This window comes from Chelonoidis abingdonii, chromosome 4 (genome assembly GCF_003597395.2).
Source record: "Chelonoidis abingdonii isolate Lonesome George chromosome 4, CheloAbing_2.0, whole genome shotgun sequence".
Taxonomy (NCBI): Eukaryota; Metazoa; Chordata; order Testudines; family Testudinidae; genus Chelonoidis; species Chelonoidis abingdonii.
Genome location: NC_133772.1, coordinates 34,132,553 through 34,142,974, shown reverse-complemented (window position 1 = coordinate 34,142,974; position 10,422 = coordinate 34,132,553). Strand labels below are relative to the sequence as shown.

Below are 10,422 nucleotides of genomic sequence, written 5' to 3'. Positions count from 1 at the left end.
AAAAAAACTTCAGGACCAGACTTCAAAGAGAAACTGCTGAGCTTCAGTTCATCTGCAAATTTGACACCATCAGCTCAGGATTGAACAAAGACTGTGAATGGCTTGCCAACTACAGAACCAGTTTCTCCTCTCTTGGTTTTCACACCTCAGATGCTAGAACAGGGCCTCATCCTCCCTGATTGAACTAACCTCATTATCTCTAGCTTGCTTGCTAGCATATATATACCTGCCCCTGGAAATTTCCACTACATGCATCTGATGAAGTGGGTATTCACCCACGAAAGCTCATTAACCTAGTTGGCACCTAACCAAAAAGACCAATGGGGGGAAAAATACTTTCAAATCTGGGTGGGGTGGAGGGAAGGTTTTGTTTATGCTCTGTTTGTGTTGTTCTCTCTCAGGACAAAGAAAGATACCAAACAGGTAATCCAGCTCCTAAAAAAATCCTAAAATAATACATATAAAATTACAAAAAATGTAAGTAATAGCAAGAAAATGCATTAGATTATATTTTGTTTTAGCTTGTAAATTTTCCCTATGCTAAGAGGTAATTTTATTCCTGTTTTGTATCTGGGAAGCAAAGTTAGAGGGGAATTCTCTCTGTTTTAAATCTTCTTATTTACCCTGTAAAGTTATCTTCCATCCTGATTTTGCATGTGTGATTCTTTTACTTTTTTTTTTTTAAATAAAATTCTTTTTTTAAGACCTGATTGATTTTCAGCATCCTAAAAAGCAGGGATTTGGTCTGTGCTCACTTTGTTAACCTATTGGTTGGTATATTATTCTCAAGCTTCCCCAGGAAAGGGGGTGAAGGGACTTGGAGCCCATCCCCCCAAAATATCCTGCCAAGTGGCCTCTCCCTAAATGTTTGTATAAATCACTCGGTGGTGGCAGTAATACTGTCCAAAGACAAGGAAAGGAATTTGTGCCTTGGGGAAGTTTTTAACCTAAGCTGTAGAATATAAATTTAGAGGCTCTTTCATGCGGGTCCCCACATCTGTACCCCAGAGTTCAGTGTGGGGAGGGAACCCTAACACATCCTATTCAGGGGTGGGGGGAAGAATCTCTATCTTTAATATTAAAAAAATCATGAGAACAGAACTTTTGACAAAAATGAAGTCAGCAGAATTGGATCTGCTTGGACCACAATCATCATAAGCTTCAAAAGTGAGCTTGGAAAGCTTTACAAGTCACTCATACAGTTACTCAGAAGGAAATTGCTGCTTCTTAAACAGAGGAAGGGAGGACATGTTTCTGACATGTCCCTGTGAGATTCTTAATCTCTGCCGTCTTTCTGGGGCAATTCTCTCTGAGATCAAATAAGCAGCAACTCTGAGCTCCCACGCTGGCTCACATCCCACCACCTGCCACCATTTGGGGCTTTGTTACCTCATTTTAAGAATTTCTTGTGTTTTTGTTTTTGTCTGCAGCTTCCAGCAGCCCCTGTCTCAACTGAGAAGTGGAAACAAGAAGTTTGCTGTTCATTTCAGCAGAGAAATAAGAACAACGGGAACCAGAATCCATTGGTCCCGCTTCTCTTAGGATGGAAGCAGAGAGAGGGGTTTCTGCCTGGGGGCAGATCTCAGCTGGTATAAATCAGCTTAGTACTACTGCCAAGGGATAGCCCATATGTGGGTCCCTAAATACACAGCTTTACAGGGGGCTGGATTTGCTTGTATCAGCCCTGCACATAAAGTGAACATGATAACCGCTGCCCTAGAGACACTCATATGTTGAGGGTAGCGATGTAGGTGCTTTAGCCACTCTCTCCAGTGGTTGGTCCCCTACTGCATCCATTAGTCTCTGCTCACAACTCCAGCCCACACAGACTCCCTCAGACTCCCCCTTCAGGAATAACACATACATATATTATATCAAATTAAATTAAAACAAAAATTAAATGCCTGTGTTACAAGAACATAAGGTTACTGATTCAAGCACTTAAAAGATAGGAAATGCCAGAATTAAGGATGCCCATGGGACCAGAGTTCAGCCCCCTTGTGTGTGCATGCGTCCCATGATATAGTCTTTCATGTCACTTGATCATATCCCATTTTTTCCCCATTCACTGTCTGGACAGCTAGTCAGGATCCTTTTTATCCTGCTGACTCAATGTGTGGCCCCAGGCCTCATTCAGCACACACCACTGAATAGAAAATTATTCATTTTCCTTCTGGGTGTTCTGATGGGGGGTTGCAACCTAAATTCCCTCTAAGCCACGCAGGGCCTATTAAGCCCCTGGCAGGGGTCAGGGCTGCAGTGAGGAGAGATGCCTCTCCCATAGCATGGACCTGCCGTGATGGGGAGAGGCGCCCCTCCCCGCTGGCCCCAGCACAGACCAGCTCTGGACTTGCTGTTGCTGGGGAAGAGGAGCCCCTCCCTTGGCCCAGCTGTGCCAGAGCTACCATGGTGGGGGAGAGGCACCTCTCCCCGACCCTGAGTTTCTGCAATGAGAGAAGGTTGGCGGGAGTCCTCTCCCCCCACTGGAGCCCTGGGAGAGCCTGCGCCCCAAACCCCACATCCCTGGCCCCACCACAGAGCCCGCACCCCAACCCTCTGCCCCAGCCCTGAGCCCCCTCCTGTACCCCAAACCCACTCCAAAGCCCACTCCAGAGCCCACACCCACAGCCAGAGCCCTCATCCCCCCAACACACCAACCCTCTTCCCCAGCCCTGAGCCCCCTCCCATACTCTGAACCCCTCTGTCCCACCCCCACCACACAAATTTTATTATGTGCACCAATAGGAAGGTGATGTGTCACAACATCTCCTCCACATTGGTGTACATAACAAAATTCATTCCACACATGGATATAAAAAATTAGCAGGAACACTGGTTGCAATGTGGCAAGTTTTGCAGTGCCTTTCCAACTGCTGACAAAAATGTGCCATATTAACAAAACAGAAAAACCAACAAAAACCACCAACATTCCCTCTGTAAGCTGCAGCGGCCACATAACAATCTTGTAACTTCTGGAGTGCATCCATCACATGGCTGGGTGGGGACCAAGGCTGGCGTGGCACCTGGGTTGGATTTGTGTGCTCGGCCCTCAACTGGCTGAAGCCACAGTGGCTCCTCTCAGGACCAGGAAATGGGATGGACATGAGGCTTGCCAGCAGGGAGAGGTAAAAGGGTAAGAACTGGGGAGAGGGGCTCCTGGCAGGAGATGGTAAGGGACTCCATCGAGGGCTGAGGCTCCTGGGGGTGGGGGATGGATGTAGAGGCTCATGGGAAGGTAAGAGGCAAAAGTGGACTGGAATTTCCCCCAGCCTCCCACCTGCGCTTCCACCTGCCTGGGGGTGGGGGGTGGTCAGGCTGCTGGTAGGACAGGGGCACTTAAGAGGAGAAGAGGAGGATCAGGGGAGTGGTGGCAGTAGTGGCCAGTTTTGCTGCATTTCGTAGATGGCAACCCTATTTCTCTGGTGCTCTCACTATTGAATCTGAGGCTACATCTACAGTGCAAGTGAAGAGTGTGATTCCTCTGCTCATGTGCACACACTTGTGCTAGTTCTCATCGAGCTTGTACGAGCATTAATAGCAGTGTAGCTGTGACAGCACATGTCGTGGGAGCAGGGGCACAGCTCAGCCGTGCCAAGTACATATCCACAAGTTGTTTGCCAACTCCAAACTGGTTGGCCACAGACCTGTAGCAGTCTAGGATAGCCAGGTTCCAGTAGCTATAGCATCCCACTTCTGATCTGGCCTGGCCTCCCTAATACGTGTCTGGACACTGGAGGGTCCAGGCAAGCTGACCCCACAGCTCCAGGAACATCCGCTTCTTCATGCAAAAGTTCTGCAGTCACTGCCGGTCATCACAGGCCCATCTGACAATGTCATTCCACCAGTCTGTGCTTCTTGTCCTGCTACAGAAGCACCAGTTGACATGGGGGAATCCATGGTTATGGAACCAGGCATGAGCAGCCTCAGCTGGGTTGTGACTGGAACATCAACACCCCTCTCAGACACAGGTACCTTCAGCAGGTCAAATATCACCACTGAAACATCCACCAGCATCTCGCAGATGCTCTGTCTGACTCGCAAAAGAGGACTGACAGCATGAGCTGGAGAAGTTCTTCCACTCCATGCGGACGACTCCAGCTTCTGGGAGCATGCAGACCCAAAATAGCTTGGTTGGATGTATTGGCAGGCTCCAACCACAACGGGTCAATCCATACATATTGGACAGACAAGTTCTCCCACAATGCACTATGAACCAAGACTAGAGCAGCTATGATTGACAAGGGTGCTAGAAATCCTGGGATATGCCCCCAGAAGCAGAATGTTTGATTTTAGATCTGCATAGCGCCATATGGATGCATCAGCACAGTCATGAGGTCTGGGTTTACAGTGCAGTATGGAAGCTCAAGCATGGGCTTGTAAACACTGAGCCTGCAGGTGCGGGTCCCACAAGCCCAGGGTTACTATGCAGTGTAGACATAGCCATGGAGACCAGGCGAGAGGGTTGGGTGTCTGTTTCCACATCTTTCACACAAGGGTTTTGAACAGCACAGGAAGTTTCACATTTTTGTAGCATTCAACATTTTCCAGTTTTTCTTTGAAAAGAAGTGAAAAGAATTATTTCAGTTCAAGTCAAGATGAACATTTTGGAGACTTTCTGATCTGTAATTTCCTGCATCCCTCCTAGCACAGTTCTTTAAAGATGGTTGTAAGAATTGCTACCCTCCAGCCCTGCAGATATTATGAGAATTTATTTTGGTTAGTTGCTCAGCTGCTTCAATCTCCACTTCACAGTCTTACTAAGACTAGAGACTCGTTGCTCTCATTTTTTCAATATGTTCCAGCACTTCCTCCTTAGATACCCCAGTTTGACAGTCCTTCATTCTCCTTTCTTTAGGTTCCCACAGAGATTTCTCTCTCTTCTTCCCTGAACCACTCCTCACAAATTCTCTTCTCCCTGAAGTTCTCCTCTCCTCTGAAATGCAGGATTCTCCCTCTCCCCTCACAGGAGTTATGGATTACACTGCTGTAGGAAGACCCTCACTTTGCACTGGTGCAGCATGTGAACTGGGAACTCGCACCAGTGTTACTCACATAGTTACACCATAACGGATTTCCTTAGTGGAGAAGAGGCCTTAGATATGGCTTCTAACTCCCCTAGACTACTCTGAAAATGTCAACCTAGGATTTTAGGAGAAACCATGACAAGCCGTCAACTCCAGTGATTGGTTCATCCTCTGAAGAGGTCTTCACACCAAAAAGGGTTAAAGATTTTTTTGGTTTCATAGAATATCAGGGTTGGAAGGGACCTCGGGAGGTCATCTAGCCCAACCCCCTGCTCAAAGCAGGACCTAAATCCCAACTAAATCATCCCAGCCAGGGCTCTGTCAACCCTAATCTTAAAACCTCTAAGGATGGAGATTCCACTACCTCCCTAGGTAACCCATCCCAGTGCTTCACCATCCTCCTAATGAAAAAGTTTTTCCTAATATCCTCTAATTTGTCTAGGTCCTTCTGTATCCTTCCCTATGCTGCAGTGTATCTACCACTCCTTCCAGTTTAGCGTCAGCTGCAAACTTGCTGAAGATGGAATCCACACCATCCTCCAAATCATTAATGAAGATATTGAACAAAACCGGCCTCAGGACTGACCCTTGGGGGACTTCGTTTGATACCGGCTGCCAACTAGACATGGAGCCATTGATCACTACCCGCTGAGCCCGATGATCTAGCCAGGTTTCTATCCACCTTATAGTCCATTCATCCAGCCCATACTTCTTTAACTTGCTGGCAAGAATACTGTGGGAGACCATATCAAAAGCTTTGCTAAAGTCAAGGAATAACAAGTCCACTGCTTTCCCCTCATCGACAGAGCCAGTTATCTCATCATAGAAGGCAATTAGGTTAGTCAGAAATGACTTGCCCCCGGTGAATCCCCGCTGACTGTTCCTGATCACTTTCCTCTCCTCGAAGTGCTTCAAAATTGATTCCCTGAGGACCTGCTCCATGAGTTTTCCAGGGACTGAGGTGAGGCTGACTGGCCTGCAGTTCCCCAGATCCTCCTCCTTCTGAGGTTTAAATGTCTCAGATTAGTTTTTTATATTGAAACCACCACCCTAGTCATTAGTGATAGGACATTTCATCGCTAGAGTCACAGGTGCTCTTATTTAACCAACCAGTTTGCAAGAAACTCTTTTAACGACTTTGTACAGAGCAGCAGTGAACAGAGCAGGACTAATCCAGGCAGAGGGGGCACAGCAGCACCCATAGCTTTCTAGCTGCTGTCAGATGCAAAGATGTCGGGGAAGCAGGAAGATGCAGCATGTTATAGAATTCAGACCAAAAATTCTTCTTTACTGCAGCCAGACATTTGTGATGACAAAGGCCAGGCAGGACGAGCTAATTCCCCACTGACCCGTACAAAGCTATACTGAGCTGAGTCACAGTAACACGGAGCATGATGCACTTACTGTGAGACAGGGAGAGTCCGGACAGAACTTGGGAGCCAGCTTCCTTTCTCTGCCTCTGTTTTCTCACTATTTAGACCCACAACTACAAAGATAAGAAGAGCCCAGGAACCAGAACCAGCCGCGCTGGCTCCCTCTTTCCTCACCCTGCAGAGTCTGCGTTAGAGAGACGGTTGCCAACTTTCATGCAGTAAATAAGCACCCCGACTTTCACAATAAGCCAAAAATCAAGCTGATCCCAGTTCAAAACAAGCCAATCCCTAAGAACCCCAACACTCTATGTGACTAGATCCTCCCGGTGTGCAGTCTGGGCCTGCAATGGGCCTGCTTTGCACCCCTGACTCTCTATCCCCCTTGCCACTGCTCGTCCTTTGCCTCTGCTTGCCCCTGCTTGCTGGGAGCCAATCAAAATAATAAAAAAAAAAAAGCAACAAGCTACAAGCCCAAACTAGCCCTATTTCTGTTTTTGTTTCCCTGGGTTTGGCATATCTGATTAGAGAGTGAGAATAACTCCCCCTATGAAAGTGAAACTCCGAGCAACTCACTTACAGTGTTAACCCTTTACTCACCTCAGCACAGTCCCATCCTCTTGGGCTCAGTTGTGCCTGGATCTTGCAAAGCGGGGAGCCCACGAGGAGCTTCCCCTGAACTTGCACAACCTGTGTAAGGGCCACGAACAATTGCAGTCCCTATGCTCTGCATCACCCCACAGGGGCAGGAAGGGTGGAGAGGTGGGGCTGTGGCATCAGCCCACAGTGAGGGACTGGCACACACAGAAACACATGAGTTGTCACAGGTAAATGGAGGAGGCTGGGCAGAGGTACCCAGGGGGCAGCAGAGACACATGGGAGGACTGAGGTGTCAGAGGTACATGGCAGGAGCTATGGGTTGTGAGACCCCTGGAAGTCACCTTGGGGAGGGATTAATGACTCCAAGGGCTTCTTTGGCAAAGTTCAGAAGGGAGCTGCCCCCTGAGAGAGGGAGCTGTTCAGGTGGAGTGCGGATGTGGGTGCTGGGGACCTGGGGGATCCAGGCTGAGCCAACCCCTTGGCTGGGGAATATAATAGGGAGATGAGGGGGGTTTCCTTACCAGTGAAAGGGGATCCAGGCATTACAATTGGGAGGCAGATACGGAAGAAACTAGCAGTGTGGGGACTAGGGCGGTGTCAGTTTCTTGCCCACAATAAAGGGGAAACTCTGAGTCTGGGGTGCTCACTGGGCAGGGAGGGACTTCCCCATAACACATGGGAACCCCATCCTTGCCTTGGGCTCTGCCTGGCAAGGTTGGGGCCTGTGACTGGGCTTTCCCTCCCTTATGCAGCGTGGGGGATGGTGCAGTGGAGGCACCTGCTGAGCTACCCCAGAGGGGGATGGGATCTTCCTCTAGAAGGGATGTTTGCAGAGGGACTGGGTACCTGTAGAACAGGTGGGGAGGTGCAGAGTGAGGGGCTCTGTCTGTATCCAAGGGTCGGCGGTGCAGTAAGTTGTGTCTGTGGAATGAGCGTTTGTGTGGAACGAGCGTGTGGGCAGAAAACAGGATGGCGTGAAAGTGGGAGTGCAATGAATGCTGGGTGCGACAGCTGGAATGGATGCACCCGCTGGCTGTGAGTAGGACAGGCAGATTATTGATACATATTTAAGCACATATCTATAAATAGAATCTACTGGTTCTCAGCTTGCAGATGTTGACAAGTCCACTTAGGATCTGAACAACTCACAATATTTTTTAATTTGTTTCTCATCCAACACCCTGTGAGGTAGAACTATCACATGGAGACAAGCCCCTAAATTCTGCTGGAGAATCAGGATGCCACTCCCCTCTGTTCATTCTCTGATGCAGGTGCAGAGGGAAGGGATGTTATAATCCCTGAACCGAGGGCCCTGTTACTGCTACATAAGGAACATGAGAGTAGACCAAGAGTGAGAGGGATCTGCTGGCTTCAAGCAAGAACCAGCCCAAGCAGTTTCTAAGATAAATGCTGAAGAAGTAGGCAGGAGAAATGTCTCTCTCTGCAAAAGCTTTCACTGCTGTGGTACATGCAGTGGAAAACCCCTAGATCTGCACCAGTGTAGTATTCACATTGTGCCTTACAAAGACCTCATCCCCCTCCTGACGAGCCCTGGCTGGGATCTGAGGGGCCCCACTTCACCAGTTAATCCTTTGGCTATGCTTTATTCTCTCCATGTCTTCTGTCTGCACCACTCACTGATTGTCACAAGCTGCCTGCAATCAAACACCACCCTGGGGTGACCTACCATATCACACAAAGGCAAGGATCTTCCCATTGCCGTGACCACATGCTGGGCAATAATATTTCACAAAAAAAGGCTATTGGGAAGGGAGCACATAAAGGGACACAGATCTCAGCAGGGTGCACGGGGAGAGGGACAGCCATAGAGCAGGGCACACTCTCTACCCATTCCAAAATGCAGTTGGGGTCTCCCATCTTCTGGTGTTGCCAGATGCTCTATGGCTGCAGTTTGGAAGAGGAACCATCCTGGCTGCATAGAACATGGGACACCCTGGAGATGGGGATGTTCTAACACAGCCCAGGAACAAGACCATCACACCCCAACTCACCTTGGTTTCTGCTTAAGACTGGGGAAACCAGCATCTTCATAATAAGCACCCAACCAGCCCAGTCACACCCTATGAAAAGACTGATGCAGGTATGTCATAAACAGATGGTTAAGGGTTAATGACTCTTTTACCCGTAAAGGGTTAAAAATTTCACCTAGCCTAGCTCACAACTGACCAGAGGAACCAATGGGGGAACAAGATGTTTCAAAAGGAAGGAGGGAAGTTTTTCCTTTGTTTAGAGTTTTCAGTTTCAGCCAGAGTGAAAAGATCAAGGAACCAGCCTCTTATCAGAGTAGTAAGATTTAGAAAGGAATAAATAGGTTTATGTTTATTTCTTTGTAACCTGTCTTATGCAAATTGAGGTAGAATCAAATAGGGTATTTGAGTATTTTTTTTTGTGTGTAACTAAATTTGTGCCCAGGGGAACATCCTCTGTGTTTTGAATCTGTTGTCTGTGAGGGTAGCTGGTATGCTAATCTCTCCCAGAGGGTTTTCTTCTACCTTTCTTTTCTTTAATTAAAAGCCTTTTTTCTTAATACCTGATGGATCTAAAAAAAAACAAGGAAAAATCAATCAGGTATTAAGAAAAAAGGCTTTTAATTAAAGAAAAGAAAGGTAGAAGAAAACCCTCTGGGAGAGATTAGCATACCAGCTACTCTCACATCCAACAGATTTCAAACACAGGGGATGTTCCCCTGGGCACAAATTTAGTTACACAAAAAAACCTCAAATACCCATTTTGATTCTACCTCAATTTGCATAAGACAGGTTACAAAGAAATAAACATAAACCTATTTATTCCTTTCTAAAACTTACTAATCTGATAAGAGCTGGTTCCTTGATCTTTTCACTCCGGCTGAAACAGAAAACTCTAAACAAAGGAAAAACTTCCCTCCTTCCTTTTGAAATATCTTGTTCCCCCATTGATTTCTCTGGTCAGGTGTTAGCTAGGCTAGGTGAACTTTTTAACCCTTTACAGGTTAAAGAGGCATTAACCCTTAACCATCTGTTTATGACAACCCTGGACTGTCTGTTTATGACAGATCCAAAAGAAAGAAAAGTTGCTTTTCCATTTTAAACACTCACTATTGACAGTGTGACCATGAACCACTTGCCCCCTTGCCCTTGTGCCCCCATCTCCACTGCCAAAAAGGTAAAACATGTAACAATGTTGGATATCTGGGTATTCATCATGTATGAAAAGCTAATACACTGGATGTTTGTCTAGCCCTTGCACTTCAGCACCTATCACTACAATATCTATCTTGATCAGAGCAACCTTTTCTGTGTAGGACACAGATGACTTCATTTGCTTAGTGAGCTTCAGACCAGACACTCTTATTTAACTGATTCTTTTAAACTCCTGTATAGTTTTAGACTGCCACTTAACTATATTTTTTATTGTTAATAGTTTGA

At 47.1% G+C, this 10,422-nt stretch overlaps 2 protein-coding genes and 1 long non-coding RNA gene across 3 annotated transcripts in view; 1 reads left to right on the top strand and 2 right to left on the bottom strand.

Moving 5' to 3' along the window:
* LOC116822636 (uncharacterized) overlaps positions 1-6,560 on the bottom strand; it is a 16,467-nt gene extending 9,907 nt beyond the window's left edge. The window contains exon 1 of the long non-coding RNA XR_012655742.1: positions 6,429-6,560. This is a non-coding gene — a long non-coding RNA (uncharacterized LOC116822636). The remainder of the gene's footprint in view (positions 1-6,428) is intronic.
* Positions 1-10,422, top strand: part of LOC116836373 (NACHT, LRR and PYD domains-containing protein 12-like) — a 596,145-nt gene that overhangs the window by 280,190 nt on the left and 305,533 nt on the right. The window lies entirely within an intron of this gene.
* Positions 1-10,422, bottom strand: part of LOC116822635 (NACHT, LRR and PYD domains-containing protein 3-like) — a 142,829-nt gene that overhangs the window by 48,533 nt on the left and 83,874 nt on the right. The gene's annotated exons all lie outside the window — the stretch shown is intronic.